Source organism: Piliocolobus tephrosceles, chromosome 7 (assembly GCF_002776525.5).
Source record: "Piliocolobus tephrosceles isolate RC106 chromosome 7, ASM277652v3, whole genome shotgun sequence".
NCBI classification, from domain to species: Eukaryota; Metazoa; Chordata; class Mammalia; order Primates; family Cercopithecidae; genus Piliocolobus; species Piliocolobus tephrosceles.
The window spans coordinates 60785664-60812257 of NC_045440.1; the positions used below are offsets into that span (position 1 = coordinate 60785664).

The 26594-nt window shown below is 36.0% G+C and overlaps 2 long non-coding RNA genes across 2 annotated transcripts; one reads left to right on the forward strand and one right to left on the reverse strand.

Annotated features, from left to right (window-relative positions):
- Positions 1–788: 788 nt before the first annotated feature.
- Positions 789–26510, reverse strand: LOC111549228. Its single transcript, XR_002733650.1, has 3 exons — positions 26403–26510; positions 25860–25902; positions 789–849 (listed from the first exon to the last, which is right to left on the reverse strand). It is a non-coding gene; the product is annotated as an uncharacterized LOC111549228 (long non-coding RNA).
- Positions 6979–9397, forward strand: LOC111549229. Its single transcript, XR_002733651.2, has 2 exons — positions 6979–7116; positions 9225–9397. It is a non-coding gene; the product is annotated as an uncharacterized LOC111549229 (long non-coding RNA).
- Positions 26511–26594: the final 84 nt, after the last annotated feature.

Genomic DNA, 26594 nt, shown 5'->3' on the forward strand with positions numbered 1-26594 from the left:
CCCAATGAGCGATGGAGGCTGTGTCCCCTCCTCTAGAATCTGGGTGGACTTGGGACTCATTTGTAACTAGTAAAATATGGCAGAGTCATTTGATGTCAGATCAGAAAAGGTGATGCCACCTTGGACATTGAAAGACTTGTGCTCAGAGCCTCGAGCTGCCAGGTAAGGGGCCCAACTCCTCTAAAGTTTGTCTGCTGTGAGCAAGCCAGGTCAAGACACCCAGGTGTAGCTTTTGACTCTTTTCAATATAGAAGCCAGATATATGGGTGAATAAGACTTTGTATGATTTCAGCCCACAGCTACTGGTTCATTCTCGCCTTCACATTTTCCCAGGTGAGGCATCAGACATCACGAAGAAGAGAATTAGCCACAAAAGTCCCTTTCTGAATTCATTACCAAGAGAATCCACGAGCATGGTGAAACCACTGTTGTTTCATATCCCTGAATTTGGGGTGGTTTGTAAGCAACAGTAGAACTGAACAGTGTCCTTCAATCTCTGCATTAACCCATAATGTAGTACATATCATACTGTGTCACCATTTCCTTCATAGGTAAAATACATGCATGGACAGGACTAGAAACTTCACTACACCCCTATATCTATGTGCCTGGAATAGAACAAATTCTCAAAAATTATTGTTCTGAATAAACTTTCAACTAGAAATTTTGACATTATCATCATTTATTTTCTTTCTTATATTTCCAAATTCAATGCATTCTACTTCTTAAATGTCTTCCATCCACTTCCCTTCTCATTAATTCTCAGTTGAGGTCATCCTCATTTCTTGGCAGGAATCTTGAAAGAGTCTTTTTTCTGGTCACACTGCCACATTTTCTCCAAATAAAGTCCTAGAGAAAAATGAAATGAAGATGTATTAGTTGGTTCTCACCCTGCTATGAAGAGATAACCTGGGTAATTTATAAAGAAAAGAGGTTTAATTGATTCACAGTTCCACATGGCTGGGGAGGCTTCATGGAACTTACAATCATGAAAGAAAGCACATCTTTACAGGGTTGCAGAGAGAGAGTGAGTGCCAAATGAAGGGGGAAGCCCCTTATAAAACCATCAGATCTCATGAGAACTCACTCACTCATTATCATGAGAACAGCATGGGGGAAACCTCCCCCATGATTCAATTACCTCCCACCAGGTCCCTCCCTGGAAAAGTGGGGATTATTACAATGTAAGGTGAGATTTGGGTGGGGACACAGAGCCAAACCATATCAGAAGAACTATTTCACTTTGTATTGCCAGCTAGCAGAAGGTAAACAATCTTACCTGGCCAAAAAAAACCCATCCCGTGTTCTGCAAGCCCAAGCTCATCTCTTGCCCTCTATCCCACACATCCTACCTTCCACTAAATGTGTCACCACCACCCACAATACAACTTTGACTTGGTACCTCCTGCACTTCCTAATTTCCATTTCTACTCCACTCACCTCCACCTCTGTCTCAGGAATCCTTGAATCTGCCAATCAAATAACCTCTCAACCTTTCCAGGAAGACTTAGCCACTCAACATCTGTATTCCCATGGGACTCTGCCCATCTCTTTACCTATGGGACTTTGCCCATCCCTTTACCTTTGTGAGTTTCATAATCTGTACTAATTTGTCTGCTTACACATTTGTCTCTCTCAAATAGTAATTCTTTAAAGTGAGAGAAATTGAACTTACTCATTCTTTTATCATCCAACATCTCGTACAGTGTGAGGGACATTCTAGGTTCTCAGCCAATGTTTGTTGAATAAATAAATGAATGGATTAACATAAAATTTGATGCAGAAATTATCATATAGCCTAAGTATATAAATCCAAAGCTAATCAATATTTTAGGAGAAGAGATTACTGAGTGGACATGGGGAAAATTCACCAGTGAGCATTCTATAAATACTACATTCTCCAAAGTAGTGATTTCTTTATTTTCACTAAGATGACCAAGCTTAGTTAACCATGTGCACTTATTAGAATAATATTTTGAAAAATCTATTAGTGTGTTGTGTTTTATTTGTTTTGCATTTCTTTTTTCAGGAAAAATAAAACCACCAAATCTTATTACTGAAGCTGGGCTCTTCTTATGCTTAAGAAAAACAAAGCAAGCTATGGATGAAGAGATTTTGTATTGATAAAGAATGACACTCCTTTCCCTGGCCCATTAAATCTTTCTTCACAAACCATCCAGTCAGATTGTGGGCTTTTACTATTTTTAAGTGGTAAATATGAAATATTGAAGAAAACAGCTTCAAATTGGGGCAGCAGGAACGATGACAATGAATGGTAAGAGGGTGAGGGAGATGGAACACTACATCTGGAGCACTCTGAACTGAGTGTTGTTATGGCTCCTTTCCTAATGAATTCTTCCAGGGCCAAGTCAGTTTGTGGCCCTGAAGCCTGCAATTAAGGAGGAGAGGGCACTTGCTGGACTCCAGCCCCAGTGTCATGACCTTCTCAGACTTCAAATTCTCCTTTGTCAGATCTTTTGAGTTCCACATGAGGAAGTGTCTTCACAATATCTCAGGATATTAGTCACTTCCAGAGAACCACTAAACCAAGATCTTCAACATGTGCCACAAAGGGGTAACAGGTTACCTAAAACATAGATCCCTCGGCTCTTAGAGATGCCAGATGAGGCTGGGATCTGCGGGATTGGCCTTCTTCAGTTCTGATAGTACTGATCCCAACACCCATGAATGACATGGGGATCAGCAGCATTGTCCCCTGACCTGCTCAATGCAGCCAGAGAATGGATCTCAAGCAGCAACTTAAGCCACAACTCAAGCAGCAACTTAAGCCACCTACAGAGCAAGTTGATGCCCATGTTGGACAAATTCAACTGTCCAAAAAAGTCTTAAAGGGCTCATAATTTATATCATGGCATATTTTTAAGATCATCACCTTCACAGTTATAAAAGGAGAGTAGTATCATGCCTTATTTCCCCAGACTCCATAGACCTTACAATCCCCATGTGGTCCCAAAAGCCAGCTCACCAGCCTGGCTGACCCAAACTGTCCAGTAGAATGCAAATACGAGAAATCATGAGGAAATAGTAATGGTAACACTAGCACTTATTGAGTGCTGTGTCAGGTGGTGTCTTAAGTTTCTGACATGTATTAACTCATCTGATCTTCCTACAACACCTTCTAAGATAAGTAGTATTAATACTGCTTAACAGTTTATAATATATACTATATAATACACTAATATTATTTAACTCATTATATATAATATATTATATATAAATATAATATATACTATATATTAATATTTAACTCATACATAATATATACTATATAATATATTAATTTTATTAATATTATTTAACTAATATAATAACATATTAATATTATTTAACTCATCTGATCTTCCTACACCTTCTGAGGTAAACAGTATTAATACCATTTATCATTTTTTAATATATACTATACAATATATTATATATATAATATGGAGTCTGGGGAGATGAGGAATGGAGTCCAGGGAGTCTGGGGAAATGAGGCATGATATTATATATAACATATTATTTAGTGTATATTATAAATTGATAAATAGTATTATATTAACACAGTATATAATATATTAACACATTAATATAATATATAATATATATTTTATATATAATATAATATATAACATATATAAATATGTTAATATAATACACAATATATTATGCAGTATAATAGTATTATATATTAGTATTATTATATATAATATATAATACTATAATCATTTTACAGATCAGGAAACTGAGGCACAGAGTTGGTAAGTTCCTTGCCCAAGGTTACCTAAACATTAAAAACTGTGTTTCACACGAAGGTAACATGACTCTAGACTTAGACTCTTAACCACATGCTGGGGTCCTTCGTCTAAATTTAAAATGTGAGAAATTAATTAAAAAATAGCTTGCCTTCTGGCTAAAGTAAGAATGTGGGAAGAGTTTCTCCATCTTTAGGTCTCAAAAGAGGTTTTACATCCACTGAGAGGACCACCATGTCTGAAATAGCCCAATCCAACCCCATGCCAGTCCCTCCCTGCTACATCATTGGACCCCTGCATGAAAACATCTTATTTATCAGATGTCTCCCCCTCCCATGTGAGAACAGCAACCACCTTTGCTTGGTTTAGTCCATAGTCAACAAACTTAGTACAGAGTCAAGCATATATATTGTTGAGAAGAAGGTGGATGGATATGGATGGATGGAGGAATGTATGAATGGATGGATAGATGGCATTAAAGTACAACTGAATTTGATTGTCTATTACTACTCTGGGAAGTAATTTAAGTTTTGGGAATTAAGGGAGATACATATTTTTTTCATAATAAAGTATTTCTTAAACTGTGTTTTTTCCAAGTCTAGTGTTCCTTAAGACATCAGAAGTGTGTCGTGGATGATTGAGAAATGCTGAGTTAAATGAAATTCATCATGGTTCTTCACTGCAATATTTCAGTAAGAACCTCATTTGTTAAATGGAGCACAGTGAAACTGCGATATTATGAAGTGTTTCCCAAACTTACTTGACATAAAATTCTCCTCTTTTCCTCTCAGATCACCCTATGATGTGTTAGGTTTCCATGAGAAATGTTCTGCAACACACTGAGTCTTAAAATTGTTAGGCATTCTTATTATTATTCTACAATTACATAAATGGATCATTAAATTGGCATTACCTGAAGCAGAACAAATGAAGCCAAATTAGATGCCCAAATCATATTGAATATTATGGCTGGGTTAGATTAATGTGAAAAGCTTTTCTCCAGTCAGGATAAATTTTAATTTGTATCCTATGTAGAATCCCATGATCGCTGAGGAATACACTGCAACCTTTTGATAACTAAATGGTTCATCGTGATAAGAAATGCTTGCAGAGGAAGCTCCCATTTTATTGTCATTTATGTAGAATAATAAATTAGCACTGTACACTGTCATAAGGTGTCCAATAAAGTTCTAACTCATAAAGAAATTTAGAGCTTTAGGAAGATGAGCAGCATAACTAGTTGCATCGCCTTACCACTGTAATGTTTCAATTGGACAGTATAATGGACTGTTGAAGGCAGTGCATAACTTCTAAACTTTAAGAAAGTTTAAGGACCTCATGTGTTCAGGTTCCTCTTTTAGACACAGTAGCTTACTCCTGATGACCTTCTTTGCCTAGAGGGTGGGACTTATCTGTGTCTCCCCTTTAATTGATGTTAGGGTTTTTCTGGGAATTACATGATTCAATGGCAGCACTTGTTTGCATGGGACAGAACATTGCCACACACATATCACCCAAGATCACAGAGGTTTACTTGCTTTAACCTGCCTCTGTACAGTACCCTTCTATTTAAAAGGAGAAATCGGGTTGCAGAGGAATACCAGAAAAAGACTGTAACATTCACAAATTTCTAATTTTGTACCAAGATACGTATTTTACTGAGGAAACTAAAATGTGAGGCCAAGAGTCTCTGGATGTTTGCTTACATCTAAATCAATGTCTGGATTGTTTTTCCTCTTTACCGAAAGATTGTGCCATTCTGTGGTCAAGGCCTGTAGAGAAATCCTTAGCAATCCGAATTCTAAAAATTTGGACTCAGTTCCAACATTCAATTAGAGGAATGATAGCTGCAAGAAACAAACAAGCAATTATTGGTTTAAAACTGGCCAGCTTTAATCAACAACTGACTAAAGATAGTATTTTCATGGGATCATGTGATCCAATTTTCTGAGAAGACATTTAGTATCTACTCATGTTCATATTTTACAACTGTAGTAATTATCTTTCACTCTCAAATTTTCCTAATTAATATTTGTGTTCTCTTCTATGTCTTAGTAAAAATTCATTTTTTCAATTAACTTTATTAAGCTATAATTAATGTATATAAAATGCACATATAGTTTAAAGTTACAGTTCAGTAAGTCTTGACAAATGTACACATATGTTTAGCTACCATCCCAATCAAGACTTAGGTTTCTATCACTCCAAAAAATTCCCTATGGTCCCTTTTCAGTTAATCTTCCTCATCCCCTGCTGCAGGCAAACACAGATCTGGTTTTAATAAATATAGTTTAGATGTGCCTGTTTTAGTACTTCATATTAATGGAAAATCATACTGTACATTTATTTTTTTTCACATAAAAATTAATTAAATCTTGCCCCTTATTCCATCTCTGTGGTTAGAATAAGGATTTTTCATGACACTGAAGCTATTGAATATAAATACATTGGATAATTCTTTCTTTCAGATTTGTTTCCTGAGACTCTAGTCCATTTTCTGCAAATGACTTTCTTGGAGAACATCATCCACCAAATTTAGTAGGTTGCCCAACATTATTTATAGGCTGTAAATCATCTAAAGACTTTTTCTCCCCCTTCCTTTCCAAAATTTAATCAAAATCTCTACTTCTCAGCCAGAAGAAATATCTATAGTAAGCATTTGTGATCTGTCTAAATATGTGATAGTGCTGTGTTTTTTATTAAAATTTTAATAGGCTTTTTTAGTCTGACTTATCCCAAAAACCCATAAGAACACTCATACCATTTCCCTGTCTTCATATTTGTAATAATCCGTTTCTTAAACTTTGAAACATTCTCCCCATAACTCATCTTATTAGCCTATATTTCATGCTTGGTTTTTTGTGGGGTTTTTTTAATCACAGTTATACCAGTGGAAACTTAATGTTTTTCCCTTAAAATAGAAAATTCTGAAGCACAATCATCACCATCAATTCTATACACACCTCAACAATTTGCCTGCATATGCAAATAAAGAGCAAGTTGTGTTTGAAAGGGGAAGCGGGGAAAAAAAGAAAAAAAGAAAATGATGCTTATTGCACTGTGGTTAGAATATCCAGCCCTGGATTGTTTTGAAACTAAGGGGAAAAAAGACACAAACAGCAATGTAAACATGACTGTCAACACCACCATCTGAATCGTTCCCATATGGCTAATGTGTGTCAACAAAGCAATCCCTGTTTAAGCATGCAACATAAAACTACAGAAGGATGCTGCCAAAACTTGCTGAGTGCAACCTGCCCCCACACTTCAGGAAACAGAGAGACTCCCTGAACAAGAGAGAGGAAGAATGGGAGCGCTGACCCTGAGGATGGGCCTGGAAGCCAAGACCACACAGGAGGCAGAAGTATGAAATACTGGGTGGTGGTTTATGGTTTACCCATTTCAGAGGTGCACCTCAGTCAAGAGCCAGAGACAAGAGAGTGTCAGAAGGCAAGTGACAATAGTCATCAAGGTGGTAATTGCCACAATGTGGCTATATATTATTATTTTTATTTTAATTTAACTTCTGGGGTAAATGTGCAGGATGTGCAGGTTTGTTACGTAGGTAAACGTGTGCCATGGTCATTTGCTGCACCTATCAACCCATCACCTAGGTATTAATCCCAGCATGCATTAGCTACTTTTCCTGATGCTCTCCTTCCCTCTACATCCCTCACCCTTCAACAAGCCCCAGTATGTGTTGTTTCCCTCTCTGTGTCCATGTGTTCTCATTGTTCAGTTCCCACTTATAAGTGAGAACATGTGGTGTTTGGTTTTTCCATTCCTGTGTTGTTTTGCTGAGGATAATCATTTCCAGCTCCATCCATCCTTGCAAAGGATATGATCTTGTTCCTGTTTTATAGCTTCATAGTATTCCATGGTGTATATGTACAATATTTTCTTTATCCAGTCTATCTTCGATGGGTATTTGGATTGATTCCATGTCTTTGTTTGAATAGTGCTGCAATGAACATACATGTGCATGTATCTTTTATGTCTTTTATAATAGAATGATTTATATTCCCTTATGTATATACACAGTAATGGAATTCCTGGGTCAAATGGTGTTTGTGGTTCTAGATCTTTGAGGAATTGCCATACAGTCTTCCACAATGGTTGAACTAATGTACATTCCCACCAACTGTATGAAACTGTTGCTATTTCTCCACAGCCTCGCCAGTATCTGTGGTTCCTTGACTTTTCAATAATTGCCATTCTGACTGGTGTCAGATAGTGTCTCATTGTGTTTTGATTTACATTTCTCTAACTATCAGTGATATTGAGCTTTTTTTCACATTTGCAGAAACTAGGTGCACTCTTAAAATGGAGGATATCATCTTACAATCTTCATCGGCATCATACTATGCATCTGTAGATGAATTTTTCTATTAGTTTGTGACTACATGATTTATGTTTCACAAAGAAGGGAAAATGATAGGCAATCACTGAAAAAGTTCTCAAGCATAGAATACAGACATCTATTGCTGTGTATAAAACAAAAAAAAAGTAGATGGATGTGGTAACACTGTTTTTCTAAGGAACTGTTTTTACACAATAGAAAATATTCTCCAATCATGGACATAATGAAGAATTTATTTTCTTAATTTTTCTTTTTCAAAACACAGGGCTTTGAATTCAAAGTCTTCAACTGTGGCTTTCAAAAAAATAAGAGAAAGTCATTCTCATTAATGAACATAGTGATTATTTTTAAATACCTAAGTACAAATTATTTTGCTAACAACAATTAGCAATCAAACCTAACCACTTTATGAAATGCTGAACTGGATACAGAAAATATTATAACTACAAACAGAATTTAAGAAAGGTAACAAAAGAAGTAGAATTTGAGCCTAATACTATGAATCTAGGTCCCTTGATGACACTGCTTTCACCAAAATAAAATGTTAAATATACATACAATTTTCTTAATAATATCCACTCTGAAGTGAACTATGGAAAGAAAAGCAATTGACCATGCTGAGAATTTGCACTTGTACTGCATCTCTCTGCATATGTTCAGAATCACGGTCCTGAGCAGGCTCCATGCTCCCGAGTGATTTTTAGCAGGCCATCTTAGCTCAAGTTATCAGAAACAGATGACAAACCACTAAAAGTATTTCTAAATAATGCTAAAGCAGCAACAGCCCAGCTGAAGATTAGCTGACTCATCAAGTTTGGTAAATCCTACTGAGAAATGCTAAAATAGTCTAACCTTTGGATCAACTGTTTTGCTATGCAGTTTCATCAGAACTAAGGTTCTTGCCCCAAATAGGAGGGTAGAAAGACATTGGAGTGGCTCAAGGACACAGTGTTCATATTGACAGAGCTCAGACTCATTCCTCTCTTCTAGGCACACAAAAGGGTGCACGGAGAGGGTGAAACAACCACCTATGCCTTCAGTATAATATTGAAACAGAAAATTGTAACCGAGCTTTTTTTTTTTTTTTTTTTTTTTTTGCCATTACTCATCAGGTACTGAGAGATGGGATGATAGAGCTGACCACAAAGAAACAACAATCGGATTGAAAGACATTAAATCAGAATCGTGGTTGTCTGAACTGAGTAGACAAAACAATGAACAATGTCCAAAATACAAATTGAAGTAACAACTCTACTGAAAATTGGGGGAAAGGGAAAGAGAAAAAGAAGGCACCTTCACCTGTCAATAATTTCCTCCCACTGACAAGATGGACTCCATTCTCTACACTAGCATTTTGTAGAATAAGATCTCCACTTTCTGCTACTAATAATGATACCTGCAAGAAAGAAGCACAGAATCTTCCACCTTATCAAACCACAAATCTGAAACTGTCATAAAAAGCACCAATAATATTTATTCTGGGTATTTCCAACAGTAATCTCTTTTGAGTGTAGGCAAAACTTTACAAGAAAAACTACTCATGTAAAAATTTAAACCATCTGCAAATACTTGATTTTTAAAATAAATTTTTAATCTTAACTACACACCAATCCCTGACTCTTCCAAGATTTATACATCAATTTAGTTTGGGTCACATCTAATGTTCTCTGAGAGATTTTCTTTCTGACCTTATCCAAAGGACAATATTATTGTCTTATAGTCCCCTTATATTTTCATGCTTAAACAAATTCATTCTTTATGTATCAATTTTATTGTTGATACTGTTATTTTATCTTTAAATTGTCAAACATTACTTTGTCCTACACCATTGTTGCCAAATTTTAACCATGTTTTTCTACTCAGCAACTAAAATATTAAACGTGGATGAAATAAGTGTGTTATTAGGTCCTATGGGTTCCTTCCATGTAAGACTAAATCTCCCATGTAAACAAAATGTTTTCCTATAAAAATCTAATCTGAAGTCAGGTAGTGTGATGTCTCCAGCTTTGTTCTTTCTGCTTAGGATTGTCTTGGCTATACAGGCTCTTTTTTAGCTCCATGTGAAATTTAAAGTAGTTTTTTTCTAATTATGTGAAGAATGTAAATGGTAGTTTGATGGGAATAGCATTGAATCTATAAATTACTTTGGTCAGTATGGTCATTTTCACCGTATTGGTTCTTCCTACCCATGAGGATGGAATGTTTTTTCCATTTGTTTATGTTCTCTCTTATTTCCTTGAGCAGTGGTTTATAGTTCTCCTTGAAGAGTTCCTTCACATCCCTTGTTAGCTGTATTCCTAGGCATTTTATTCTCTTTGTAGCAATTGTGAATGGGAGATCATTCATGATTTGGCTCTCTTCTTGTCTATTGTTGGTGAATAAGAATGCTTGTGATTTTTGCACATTGATTTCGGATCCTGAGACTTCGCTAAAGTTGCTTATCAGCTTAAGGAGTTTTGGGACTGAGATGATTGGGTTTTCTAAATATAGAATCATGTCATCTGCCAACAGAGACAGTTTGACTACCTCTTTTCCTATTTGAATACCCTTTACTTCTTTCTCTTGCCTGATTGCCCTAGTCAGAACTTCCAATACTATGTTGAACAGGACTGGTGAGAGAGGGCATCGTTGTCTTCTGCTGGTTTTCAAGGGGAATGCTTCCAGCTTTTGCCCATTCAGTATAATATTGGCAGTTGCTTTGTCATAAATAGCTCTTATTACTTTGAGATATGTTCCATCATTCCTAGTTTATTGAGAGTTTTTAACATGAAGAGATGTTGAATTTTGTTGAAGGCCTTTTGTGCATCTATTGAAATAAACACGTGGTTTTTGTCATTGGTTCTTTTTATGTGATGGATTACCTTAATTTATTCACATATGTTGAACTAGCTCTGCATCCCATGAATGAAACTGATCCAAATTTCCATCAGTGGTAGATTGAATAAAGAAAATGTGGAACATATACACCATGGAATACTATGTGGCCATAAAAAGGAATGAGATCATGTCCTTTGCAGGGACATGGATGAAGTTGGAAGTCATCACTCTCAGCAAACTAACACAGGAACAGAGAACCAAATACCACATGTTCTCACTCATAAGTATGAGTTGAACAATGAAAACACATGGACACAGGGAGGGAAACAAGGCACACTGGGGCCAGTTGGTGGGTGGAAGGCGAGGGGAGGGAGAACATTAGGACAAATAGCTAATGCATGCGGGTCTTAAAACCTAGATGATGGGTTGATAGGTGCAGCAAACCACCATGGTACGTGTATACCGCTGTAACAAACCTACGTTTTCTGCACTTGTATCCTAGAAATTAAAGTAAAAAATAAAATAAAGTAAAATAATAAAAAATCTAACCTGAAAGGTGTTTCTCAAGTCTAAATCACTCCTCAGTTCTATTAAGCCTTGGGCAATAATTTCTCTTTAAATGACAACCCCAAACTCATACATTTTAAAAGCTGAAGATCCTTAAATTAGAAAATAGCAATTACTCCCTATTCTGTCACATATTGTAATGTGCATTAGAGACTATAGACTGAAACTCTCAGCATATTTGTCAAAAAAAATGGAATCTCATATGTAGGATGAGTTAGCAGTTGGGGAACAAAATATCACATTTACCCATTGGAATGCCTCAGGTTCAGTAGAAGTTTGAAAATAAAAAGAAAGTAATTTATAAAGCCACATGCTGTATTCCTCAATATTCCATAATCAGTAACAATACCTCGGGGATTAAATAAATGAAAAGCTACCATGCTTAATCTGCATGACACAAGGGAGGCAGCAGAGTGGAGTGAACATATGGGCACGTCGTGGGCTCCATACAAAGAGATGTTAGAGCCGTGACTCTGCTACCTATTCGCAGCATGACTCCAGGGAAGTTATTTAATCTGTCTGAGCCTCAGCTTTTTCACCTATAAACTGGGGGGAGTTATTCCCACTTTATGGGTTTATTTGTGAGGAATAAGTGAAATGAACCTCATAAATTCTGGCACATGATAAGTATCTGATAAATGTTATTTCTCTCTCCTTCCATGTGAGTCAAATGTGTTTACCATGAGTTAGAGTAAAGTAAATGGAACAAAATTTCTAAAGACTGGAAACTCCATTTCCTCCCACTCTGTGTCCTCCTCCCTCTGCTCCAGCCACCTTGCTCTTCCTCCTCATAGCAGCTCTTACAGGGACTTTAGACTGGTTTTTCTTCTTCCAGGAACACATTTCCTTCCCAACATCCCCACATATTGCACCTCTTACAGGCTGTGGCTGAAATGTCACCATCTCACCAAGGACACGCTGTGTAAAATGGCCACACACACCCTGCTTCTTCCTGTTTCACACCCCTCATCACTCTTCACTCTACCCAGCTCTGGACTTGCTTTTATCTTGGTTTTTTTTTTTTTTTTTTTTCTTTTCATAGCACTTACCATGTTATAACTTTATTCATTCACTCAATCATTCATTCTTTTATTCTTTAGGCTTACTCTTTATTGTCAGTCTTCTCTGCCACATTAATATCAGTGCCATAGAGCAGGAATTTTTGTCTGTTTTGCTTAATGATGTATCCCAAGGGCCTAGGACAGCATAGTATAGGTGTTCAATAAATATTTTTTTCCTATTTTGCACTTTATAAGATTATGTAAAGCTATAGATGATAAGGTTAAGCCTAGATGTCTCAGTTTACCACATCTGCATATATTTTTAAAGTTTTCTTAAATTTTTTCAAGTTTTTGGCATAATTTTAGACTCAGAGAAAAGTTAAAAATGGTACATTGAGTTCCCGTATATCTTATATGCAGCTTCCCCTAGTGATAACAGCTTACGTAGCCATGGTACAGTTGTCAAAACTAGGAAAATAGGGTTCAATAAATACTTTTTAAACAAATGAATAGTTATAAAATACCAAGACATCTATGAATTTCATGGTCATGTGTTTATGTCATTGACCCAGAATAGATGGTGACACGAATAGAATGTCCTAAAATTGTTTCACTTCCTGTTTTCTTTCATATAGCATCATCTTAGAAATCCTTTCTCTGTGAATAACATATCTGTTGAAGGACTTCTGTTGGTAGATGTTCAAAAGAATTTCCCATCAGAGATGTCTAGAAGACTACTGAAAATCTTCAGTAGGAAAGCTTTTAAAACTCTTCTAAAAATATCCTGTGAATGTCTACTAAATCACCAGCTGAAAAGAAATGCTTCTTCACTTCTGAAATAGCAGGATAAAGCACACAGAGAACATATAACATTATTGTTAACGAGAAGCTTGTTTTGTCTCTAACATTTAAATGTTTACTCAGTGCCCTGGGAAATGGTTCTAGAATGCCAAGGTGTTGACAAATTGCTAAGGACTGTGCTAAACATCCTCATTAGCTTAAGCTTAGATAAAGTAACTCACAAAGCCGCCCCCACGCTTCACAGTTTGTCAGCAGGGGATTTGTGTACAACAGCTATAACTTTTCCCAGCCCACAGCAAAAGCAGCTGGAAGAGGCAAATGCATGATGGCATTTGATCTGTAACTAAATTAAGCTTGATGGTACAGCTGAGGCTTTTGCAACTGCAAGACATTCGGCATTCGCAGGAGCTGGGACTCCTCTTCCTGGGAACGTCTAAGAACATTATAATCATGCCTGGTTCTGGTCCACCCTTCTACAGTCAGTCCCTCCACCTAATTCTCCATCTTGACTGGCCTCTGATGTTGTTTCAGTTCAACTCATTTCATCCACTAATTCAAGAAATATTTAGACACCATTTGCCAAAAAGATTTACACAGTATTTCACTTAATTCTCACCATGACCCTATGAAACATTACTATTTCATTCAATAAATAGAAAAGCTAAAGTTCAAAGACCTTAAGAAACTTGTCCACATTAATACTGCCAGCAAGAGGCACAGTCAGTACTCAAACTTAGACCTGTATGACTCAGAAGCCATTAACCTTTCTTTCTACGATCTGCTTTCATTCTGCTGCATTTTAAGAAAACTAAAAATTATTGAGGATTTCCCTTCATTTCAAATGATGTTATGAAATCGAATAAATTTGGTAAATTGTTGCTTATTGGGCAAGAGTACTGTATAACTGAGGTGGAGCAAAATTAATTGGTGCTTGACATCATGAATTTGTCATTATGTTAGAAGGAGGCGTGGGGAGCATAGAATACAAGAGAGAGATTTTGCCTTTTTTTCAGTGGAAGACAGAGGGCTAAAAATGAGAAAATGGGCCCTTAGGTTGAACTCCAACCTCATAAAGGTGTGGTGAAGACCAAATGAAATGTTATGCAATAAGAGAGAGTGCTGTGTATGTGTACAAAGGGGAGGCATTTCTCTCTGTCTAGCACGTTACCCTTTAGCTGTTCTCTGCATCTTAGCTGATAGGAAACCTCAAGTCCCCAACCCACCTGACTCTCCTATCTCAGAACCTTTGCTTATGAGGTTGCCCTGCCCTTACATCCTCCCCAAACCCAGGGCTTTGATTTCTACCTCTGTGCTCTGTCGGACTACGTTCTTCCTGAGAAGGGGTCATGTCTTTTCATTTTTGTTTATTTTACAACACTTGCCATGATGCCTGCATGATCAGTACATTTTCCTAGATTGAAAGAACAAGCTTCTCAAGATGACATTCCTAAGAATGGATACACAAATAATGGTTAACTTTTTTTTAATTAATTTAATATTTTGAGACAGGGTCTCCCTCTGTCTCCCAGGCTGGAGTGCAGTGGCATGATTTCGGCTCTCTGCAACCCCCGCCTCCCGGGTTCAAGCGATTCTCCTGCCTCAGCTTCCTGAGTAGCTGGGATTACAGGTGTGTGCCACCGCGCCGGCTAATTTTTGTATTTTTAGTAGAGACGAGGTTTCACAACGTTGGTCAGGCTGGTTTCGAACTCCTGACCTCAGGTGATCCACCTGCCTTGGCCTCCCAAAGTGCTGGGATTACAGGCATGAGCCACTGCACCTGGCCAAATAATGGTTCACTTTAGATACAGCAGTGACTCTCAAGGTGGGACTGGAGAGGGTGTTGGGAGAGAAGGTAGTGCAGTCTGAAAATGAAGACACATTTTCCTGTTTTCTGGCATTATTTTTAATCATAATAATTATCAGTGATAACATATTACCATACTTAGGACATTATCTGGCACATAGGAATCACTCAATAGAAAAAGTAGTTATTATCATTGTTGTTATTATTATCACTACTTTCTAAATCTTTACACCCTTGAACAAATCTCTGGGCCTCAGTTTTTCACTTGTCTGTAGCAAGCATAAGCTTTAATGTCCCTTGCAGATATTAACTTCTAAGATTATAAATCTTTCAATATTTATATATTTCAAATTCACCCAGCACTATATGAGAATTTCAGGCCTCTAATATATTCTTCCATATAGCTTGTATATTGACATCATAATGTTATGTGCATATTTATATGTACAGTGTGCGTGGAGCTCAATAAGAAAGTTCGAGCCAGCTAAAACTTATTTTTAAACATTCTAAAGCAAGAATCCAAACTTTTATAATGTTAAAAATATTTTTATTTGACTTTAAACTGATAATGCATTAAGTCTGAGTGAAATTAAAGTGGTTTCAGAGAAATTTAAGATGTGTTTTCACCAATGTTTATTTTCTTCCTGAGATATTTTGAAGTCCTTACTTCCTATGATTCTATAAACAACACTAAATTTAACCCCAAACCCAATATGTTGATATAAAAAAGTAATTTTTGATACATCATCACTTTTCTCTTGTTCTTAAAATATGATATTTTCAATTTATCTATTTTCAAATCATTTCTAAATAATAGTTTGCTGTGGATGATTGATTGTAGGAATTTTGCTCATACGGTACTTCCAAAGCATGACATTTTAAATCACATACTCCTTTTACTTGCAATGTTTAAAGCGAATTTCATATCATTACACAATTTATCATTTGAAGATGGAATAAGATATTTACGTGGATTCCATCTATACCTTTGCAACTGAAAAACTATTGCCAAGTCTTATTAAAACCATGTATGCATGGTTATCACAGCTGAATAACAATAGAGAGGAACCGTCTTAAATATGCATATTCAAGGGCATACACAGGGACATCAAAGCCGAGTGGCACATGGTGGCATACAGAGCATGGCCTCTTTTCCATGCAACATTTCAGGGTCTCTGTGACAGTGCACTCTGTGGGCTGCCTACTGCAGGACAGCACCCTCACCTGCCTCCACCTCTCTGCCCACAAACCTTCTCATTCACCTTTGTTCCTTCTCCTCCCCAAGCTTCCCCAGAAACCTGATTTTGGTTTCACTTTAGCAATAGCATGATTTCTGCTGTACATGAGAATTCCAGTAAATCTCCAAGGTCCAGTCCTTATCGTTGTCTAGTTCCAAATGTTATCTGGGCTCTCTCAACCATTCTCCTGGCTTCTGCTGTCACTTATACAGTAGTGGACTCCAAAACAGGATCTCTTGTCTACACATCCCTTGTGAGCAGCAGATCTGTTCAGCAAATAACCTATTGGACGCTTCAACTTAGGTACCTCACAGGTAAACAAAGTTCCACATGCCAAAAGAAGCTTAATGTCTTTCCTTCAAAACACTACATTAATAATGCTCCATCTTGACTAATGACACCAAATTCCCTGATACTCAATTTCCTCATGTATAAACATTAAAAAGCTGAGCTTTGTATTCTGCAAACCTATTAATCTATGAGGTAGGAATCAAACGATAAAGCATCACTGGGAAACAGCAGATCAATGAGCAATGAATGAAGTAGAAGATATCTACAAGGAAGCAAGCAAATCCATGTCAGTTGAGCAGTGCTTAGATGAATAAAACTTAGATAAGCAGAAGGATGTCTGGATAAAGAGGAAGAGATGTGCAAGATGAATGTCATGAAGAGATGGGGTAGGGAAGCTTCAAGTAGGAGTTTAGACTCAGAGGAATAGAGGCTGCAGGCCAAGGAGATTTAGAAAGTGAAGACAGGCTATGCAGGCCCAGATTGGGAAGGGCTTAAAAAGTCTACAGAGGAGCTTGGATTCAATGTCATAGGCAACCAAGTGATATTACAATTTATCAGTCATGAGGCATCACTGTGAGAAAGAGTGGAAAGTAGCATGCAAGATGCTGAGACTGGGAGAAAACAGATGGGACATTTGACAAGAGTACTGGCTAGTGCCAAGTTGAAAATTAGGGAGGAAAAATAATTATCTGCATGTTTATTTGCAAACCATTTGGCATTTAATAGTTCAGTGATTCTGCATGTGACCTTAGATACATCACATCAACTCTATGCTTTACACATTCCAAAGAAACACTTTAAAAATCTTTTAGCTTTTAAAAAAGGGGAAACACACATTCAAGACAAACTTTATTTAGCACCATATTGTACCAGAAAAAGGAAGTGCAAATTTGCACTTCAGAGTTGGAGTTGGAAGAGTACCTATTTAACTTTTATTGTGCCCAGGTATTAAAGGAAACATTCAAATGCACTTCATTGGGACAGTTGATATTCAAAGTTAAGCATGAACACAAATTTTATACAACCATGATTTGTCCACAAGCACCCAAACATAGATTTCAGTGAAACCAAATTAATATAAAATCAAACAGTATTTAATGATACCAAAATTTAACTTTGTGTTGAAAATTGCTTTCTATACAACAGATACAATGGAATATAATTGAAAAAGTTTAGCTTAATTTTGGCCTAATTTACACTAATTTAGAACATTAAAAAGTATATTTGAAGCTTGCATGATACAGATAAAGAAATATTTAAATAAAATTTATACTTTTAAATTCTCATATTGAGGTACAATAATATTTGAAAGTAAATTAGCTAAGCATTCAGTTAAAGAGGCTAGAAAATAAGAAATGAAGTCAACCCAAAGAAAAAGAAAGACTGAAGGAAGTAAAGATTAAAGCAAAATGTTTATTAAATAGAAAATAAACATATACACATATGTACTCAAAACACTATATATGAGTAGCAAGACAGAAATCTAGATATTTGAAAAAATAGAAAAGGCAAACTTTTGGCAAGACTAATTATGAAGAAAGTAATAATATTAGGAATAGAAGAAGAAACATAACTGCAGACATTTAATATTTTTATTCAAAATGGAATGCAATGAATAACATTTCAATAAATATAAGACAGCTAAAATTGATAATTCTCTTGAAAATTAAAAAATTCAAAAATTTAATCAAGAAAAAATTAAAAAACCCAAAGAGCTAATAAGGATTAAAGAAAAATCTCCCCTCACAAAAGTCCCTATGCTTTGATGATTTTAAAATGTACTGAATCTTTAAGTAAACAAAAATTTATAGCTTACACAAAATGTTCCAGAGAATGGGAATGGAAGAAATAGAAGGAAAATTTTTGTGAATCCTATCCAAGAGTATATTAAAACATAAGATATTGTGACCAAGTAGCATGCATCACAAGAACTCAAGACTCATTTAACATCAGGTAATTTATGTGTTTTAATTATTGGGGAGTTATACCTGATATAAATGATGAATTGATGGGTGCTGACGAGTTGATGGGTGCAGCACACCAACATGGCACATGTATACATATGTAACCTGCACGTTATGCACATGTACCCTAGAACTTAAAGTATAATAAAAAAATAAAAAATAAATAAATAAATAAATAAATAAATAAAACCGAAGGATCTAGAACAGAAAAAAAAAAAAAAAAAGAGAGAACAAAAGGCATTTAATAAAATTTAATATCCATTATTACAAAGAAACTGCTGGTAATCAAATCCTAGAAGGGAGCTTCAATAGCTCAGTAAAGAGAATCTACCTTATATTTAATATCATCTTTAATGGTAAATTTTTAAAGCAGAAACATTGAAGTTAGGAATAAAACCGAGATGCCCACCAGCAATCCTAATATTTCACATTTTACCAGACCTACTAGCCATTGTACTAAGACAAGATAAAAATGTAGAGGTAGAAAGCTAAAAAAAAGGTCAAAATTGCTATTATCTGCATACAAGATGTTTGCTTACACAGATACCCAAAAGAAACAGCAGGCAACTTTTAAAACTAGTTTAAAAGCCCAGAGAAATTGCTAGACACAAACCAATGTCCAAAAAAAAAAATAACATTTCTACATACCAGCTGTACTCAAACAAAATGCAATTAAAATATTTTCTTTAAAATAACAATACAATCTACAAAGTACTAATGATGCCAGAAATTACCATTACATAATGATTAGAAGCCACGGAGTCAGATTAATTGGGTTTGAATTCAGCCCCTCCAATTAGTAGCCTTGTGACATTGGTCAAATTACTTCATCTCTCTGGGACTTTGATTTTCTCTTTTGAAAAATGAGAATAATAATTGACACTTTTATCAGAAGATTGATGTGCAGATTAAATGAAACAAAACATGCAAATTACCTAAAATGATATCTGGCTTAATTTGCATAGTAGTGTAATATATATATAAGCAAATCTATATTGAAAATTATACAATTGTATTTATAAACATAAAAGAATTGAGTAAATACATGGGTCGACATGGCCATTATTTTAAAGATGTTGGATCTGTCCACATTAGTCTGTCAGTTCAATTAATTTCCAATCAAAATGCCAATAAGATTTTATGAAACTTAAAATACTAAATATAAAATGTGTAAAGAAGACTCGAGGCAGAAGAATAACCAACATAATTTTAAAATATAATAAGAAAGGTACCAGGAATTAAAATACATTGCAGAGATACAGTAATAAAACAGAGAGTACCAGCTAAAGAAATGAAATATAAAGATGAAAGAAGTTCCCTGTGTATATATGAACTTGAGATATGATAGCATTTAGATAGTGGGGATTATTTCTTTGATAAATGGGACAACTGGCTTTTCTATGAAATAGTACAAAAGTAGACTTTATTTCACATCAAACACATTTAAAAACTCAACAAGTTAAAGATGAGAACATTGGAATAATTTAAAAGAAAATATAGGAAAATATGTATCATTATAAAGGTAAAAACTATTTTGGACAAATTGATCTGTTTGCAGAAAAGCATTTAATATTTACAAAATAAAGTTTATGCAGATTTTTGAAACATACACATAAACAGTTTTACCTTTCAATTTATGTATTTTTGTATATCAATATATTAAAGCATGTATTAAGAATACATGTCAACTTGTAATTATGACTGCCAAAGAAAAGATAGAGAGATAGTGGTGAAAGGAAAATTTAGCTTTATATTTAAAGTCATTTTTTTAAATTATACTTTAAGTTCTGGGATACATGTGCAGAACGTTTGTTTGTTCGTTATGTAGGTATACATGTGCCATGGTGGTTTGCTGCACCCATCAACCCATCATCTACATTAGGTATTTCTCCTAATGCTATTCCTCCCCTAGCCTCCCACCCCCAATGACAGGCCCCAGTGTGTGATGTTCCCCTCCCTGTGTCCATGTGTTCTTATTGCTCAACTCCCACTTATGAGTGAGAACATGTGGTGTTTGGTTTTCTGTTCTTGTGTTAGTTTGCTGAGAATGATGGTTTCCAGCTTCATCCATGTCCCCACAAAGGACATGAACTCATCCTTTTTTATGACTGCATAGTATTCCATGGTGTATATGTGCCACATTTTCTTTATCCAGTCTATCACTGATGGACATTTGGGTTGGTTCCAAGTCTTCGCTATTGTGACACATGCACATACATGTGCATGTGTCTTTATAGTAGAATGATTTATAATCCTTTGGGTATATAACCAGTAATGGGATTGCTGGGTCAAATGGTATTTCTGGTCCTAGGATGTTAACAACATCAGGAAAAGAATAGGAACCAGAAACATATTTTCAAATGTTCACAACAGAATCTGCAACGGTTAGAATCTGCCAAACTTCAGATGAAGAAGGGTGCACAGACCACAAGCCCAATTGTTTCCTAGCAATGTATTTCTCTTTTAGAGTTTACTTCAACTATCAACCTGCTAGTTCAGTGGGAGAAGTGGCATGTTGCTTCTTCACACTAGTTCAACCAAGTACACAATATTATAAACAATATTTTAAATATCAGGAAAGCCTTTATTTGTCTTGAGAGATAGCAAAGGGAAAATAAATCCAGTACCATGACTCTAATGAACTTAACTCAGATACCCTCACATTCACACTTATCAAACTGTCTGTTCACTCTCAGTTTTCCCTCTGCTACAACAGAGGCACATCTTCTACAAAACAGTCCAGCCCTCCACTTGTGCTTCAGTCCTAGTCTCTCTCACTTTGTCAAAGATTTTCTCTCTCCTTACCCACCTCCTTCTCTTTATGCCTCCCTTTATCCCATTATCAGTTTTTCTGCTACCAAGATATCATTCTATTTACTATACAACAAGCTCTTCAAAAACAAAACAAAAGCATCATTTGATCCCATATCTCCCTCCAGCTATATTTATTCTCTGGTGCCCTTCACAGCTACCTAAACTCAATGAATTGACCTCCTTAGTTAGCATTTGCTCCTCAAGTTGTTCAAATTTAGAGTCAATCATTTTCATCTCATAATTTAGCTTTAATACCCTTTCCTCCACTAAAATTGCTCTGAGCAAGGTCACCAATCTAGATACTCAAATCTAGCCTGTGGCTTTAAATGGTATCTATACATAGATGACCCACAAAGTTAAATCTCTAGGCTGGAATATCAAACTCAAATATCTACTTTCTTAACTGGTATTGTTATGCCATGCCCCGAATGTCCAAGTTTCCCTCATGTCAGGAAAAGGCAATGGCAACCATCCAGTCATCTGTGATTCCTCTTTCTCCTTCTCTATTCACATCCAGCTTATCAACAAATCTTTTTTAACTCTATACCTCAAAACATATCCCAAATTGGCGCACCTATCATTATCTTCACTGCCACAACCTTTTTGTGGCACCACGAATGCCTTGTCTGAGCCTCTGCTCTAGTCTGCTACCTGGTCCTCATAGCAGGATAAGTGTGCTTTTGAAACCTGAATCAAGTCTCTTATGCCCTTGCTGAAAATTCTGCAAAGACCTTCCATTACTTTTAGAATCCAAAAACTGTAAACACATTACTGTAGTCCCCACAATCCTGGGTGAACTAGCCCCCACCACCAGGTCTGACCCCACCTTCTATCACTGTGTCCTGCAACAGCCACAAAAAGCAGAATTTTCTGCTCCTCGAACTAGCAAGCTTGTTCTTTACCCTATGGTGGAAATTTTGTACTTGCTCTTTTCCCTCTGCCTGGAGTATTGATGTTTTTGTTTTACCTGTTTATTGTCTATCTTTCTTACTAAAATATGAGTCCCTCGAAAGCAATATTTATCTGGTATAGATGTATCTCATTTTAACTCACCTTGTTTTATTGTGCTTCACACATACTGCCTCTGTTATAAGTTTAAGTTTGTGGCAACTCTGCGCTGAACAAGTCTCTAGCCCCATTTATCCCACGGCATGTGTTCACTTTGTGTCTCTGTCACATTTTGGTAATTTTTGCAATATTTCAAACTTTTTCATTAGTATTACATCTGTTGTGGTGATCTGTGATCAGTGATCTCAGATGGTATATCTTGGACATTGTTGTAATTTTGTGGGGGGGCAACATGAACCATACTCATATTAAACAGTGAATATAATTGGTAAATATTACGTGTTCTGAGTGCTCCACCAACTGACTATTCCTTCATCTCTTTCCCTCTCCTTGGGCCTCTCTATTCCCTGAGACACAAAAATATTGAAATTAGGCCAATTAACCCCACAACGGCTTCTAAGTGTTCAAGTGAAGAGTCTCACACCTTTCCCTTTAAATCAAAAGCTAGAAAATCATTAAGCTTCATGATGAAGACATGTTGAAAGCCAAGAAAGACTGAAAGCTTGACCTCTTGTGCCAAATAGCAAAATTGTTCGTGCAAAGGAAAAGTTCTTGCAGGAATTTGCTACTCCAATGAACACACAGATGATAAGAAAGCAAAACAGCCTTATTGCTCAGAAAAGAAAGTTTTAATTGCCTGGATAGAAGATCAAACTGGACACATTCTCGTAAGCCAAAGCCTAATCCAGAGCTAGGCTCTAACTCTCTTCAATTCTATGAAGGCTGAGAAAGGTGAAGAAGCCACAGAAGAAAATTTGGCAACTAGCAGAGTGGTTCATGAGATTTTAGGAAGAAAGCCATTTTCATAATATAAAAGTACAAGTTGAAGCAGTGCTGATGTAGAAGCTGCAACCAGTTATCCAGAAACCCTAGCTAAGATCATTGATGAAGGTAGCTACACCAAACAACAGATTTTCAGTGTAGAGAAAACAGCCTTATATTGGAAGCAGATGCCATCTAGGACTTTCACAGCTAAACAGGAGAAGTCAATGCCCAGCTTCAAAGCTTTAAAGAACAGGCTGATTCTCTTGTTAGGGGCTAATGCAGCTGGTGACTTTAAGTTGAAGCCAATGCTTGTATATCATTCTGAAAATCCTAGATCCCTTAAGAGTTATGCTGAATATACTCTGTGTGTACTCTAAAAATGGAACAACAAAAATGGATAACAGCATACCTTTTTGTAGCATCGTTTACTGAACATTTTAAGTCTACAGTTGAGACTGCTTAGAAAAAAAATTCCTTCTAAAATATTACTGCCAATTAATAGAGAATCTAATCTGATCAAAAAATGGGCAAAATATTTGAATAGATATTTCTCAAAAGAAGATATACAAACAGCAAATAGGCAAATGAACATAATTGATTATCAGAGAAATGCAAATCAAAACTACAGTGACATATTATCTCACCATAGTTGAAATGGCTAAGATTCAAAATATAGGCAATAACAAAGGCTCGAGAAGATGTGGAAAAAAGGGAACCATTGTACTGGTGGGAATGTAAATTAGTACAACCATTATGAAAAACAGTTTGAAGTTTCCTCAAAAAGCTAAAAATAGAGCGATCATATGATCAAGCAATCCCACTGCTGGGTATATACCCAAAAGAAAGGAAATCAGTATATCAAAGAGATATCTGCACTCCTATATTTGTTGCAGCACTGTTCACAATGGCCAAGATTCGGAAGCAACCTAAGTGTCCATCAACAGATGAATGGATAAAGAAAATATGGTACATATGCACAATGGAGTACTATTCAGCCATAAAAAAGAATGAGACATAGTTATTTGCAACAACATGGATGGAAATGGAGATCATTACCTTAAGTGAAATAAGCCAGACACAGAAAGACAAATGTCACATGTTCTCACTTATTTGTGGGTTCTAAAAATCAAAACAATCGAACTCATGGACATAGAGTGTAGGATGGTTACCAGAGGCTGGGAAGGGTAGTGGGGGGTCTGGGCAGATAAAGAAGGTTAATGGATTTAAAAAGTAGTTAGAAATAATGAATAAGACCTACTATTTGAGAACAAAACAGGATAGTGTAGTCAATTATAACTTAATTGTACATTTTAAAGTAACTAAACAAGTATAATGGAGTTATTTATAACACAAAAGATAAATGCTTGAGGGGATTGGCAACCCATTCTCCATGACGTGATTGTTTTACATTGCATGCCTGTGCCAAGCATCTCAGGGACCCCATGAATATACACACCTACTATGTACCCACAAAAGCTAAACATTTAAGAATTTTTTTAAAAATTTAAAAAATTAAATATTACTGCTCATTGATAAGGCACCTGTTCACCCAAGAGCTCTGATAGAGATGTACAAGAAGATTGTTGTTGTTTTCATGTCTTCTAACACAACATCCATTCTGCAGTCCATAGATCCGAATGGAATTTTTACTTTCAAGTCCTATTATTTAAGAAATACATTTCATAAGGCTATGGCTGTCATAGATAGTGATTCTTCTGAGAGATAGGGGTAAAGTAGATTGAAAACTTTCTTGAAAGTGTTCCCCATTTTAGATGTCAGTAAGAGCATGTGTGACTCATGGAAAAAGATCAAAATATCCACATTAACAGGAGTTTGGAAGAAGTTGATTCTAACCCTCATTGATGACTTTGAGGGGTGTAAGATTTCAATGGAGGAAGTAAAAGCAGATGTGGTGGAAATAGCAAAATAACTAGAATTAGAAATGGAACCTGAACATATGACTAACTTGCTGCCTCTTATGAAAGAGCAAAAACATGATTTCCAGAGATGGAAATCTATTCCTAGATAAGATGCCATAAACATTGTTGAAAAGACAATAAAGGATTAAGAATATTACGTAAACTCAGTTGATAAAGCAGCAGCAGAGTTCGAGAGAATTGACTCCAATTTTGGAAGAAATTCTACTGCAGGTAAAATGCTGTCAAAGAGCACCACATGCTACAGAGAAATATTTCATGAAAGGAAGAGGCAATACAGCAAACTTCATTGTTGTTTTATTTTAAGAAATTGCCACAGCCACCCCAGTCTTCAGCAAACACAACTCTGATCAGCCAGCAGCCATCAACATCAAGACCCTCCACCAGAAAAAGGATTACAAGACTCAGATTTTTTAGATGTAACATTGCTACTGCACACTTAATATACTATAGTATAGTGTAAACATAACTCTTACAGGCCCTGAGAAACCAAGAAATTCATGTGACTGGCTTTATTAGGATATTTGCTTTATTGTGATCTGAAACCAAATCTACAGTATCTCTGAGGTATGCCTTTATATTCTTCACAGTACTCTCAGCAACCCAAAGAGTGTCCAGCATGCAGTAGCATCTCAATAAATACTTTAATAAATACTTTAGATAATAATTGTACCACTTACTCTCTCTCAGGTTTTCACAGCCAGTTCTATTGTGTCTGGAACCCTAAGATAAAAAGAAATAATATCTAAAAACTCCCATATTTTAATTTCTCATTTCCTACCCTTATACTTCCAACCTTTTCTCTTTCCTTCAAATGAGACATTCCATGTAATAGCAATAACCCTTACTCATGAGAACTATATATTAATACCTTCCACTCTTTGCCCACTTCTGCAGAAGAGTTAGCATTACTCTATGGTTTGCTGGTGAGTGTGGAGCTGCTGCATTGTTGATGGGAGGGCAACACATAACTCCTTCAACATGTACCACGTATCCACAAGCAAGATCCGATTTGTGTTGCTGTTTCATTTTCACTAAGAAATGGAGTGAATCATGTTTTGTTTGTTTTGTTTTGTTACCTATGTGATGAAAATCATTTTCCAAATCCTCTAGTGAATAATAAAGGCAGGATTATTCTAGAAAGTATACTAATTGCAAACTGATCTGTAAATATTGCAAACATAAACATATCCGTTTGCAATTATTAACTGCAGTTTCTTTACCTATGCATCAGGAACAGGTATGGACGGCCAGCATATGCATTCTGTCCTAACAAACCTCATGACATGCTTTAATCAATGAGAAATGCTGTATTTTAGCTTATTCCTTTCTATTCTGAAAGAGGAAACCAGTAGCATTTCTTCTCTTCTTTTTAATTCAAAAAAGGATGTCATGTGATTCATAACAAAAGTTTG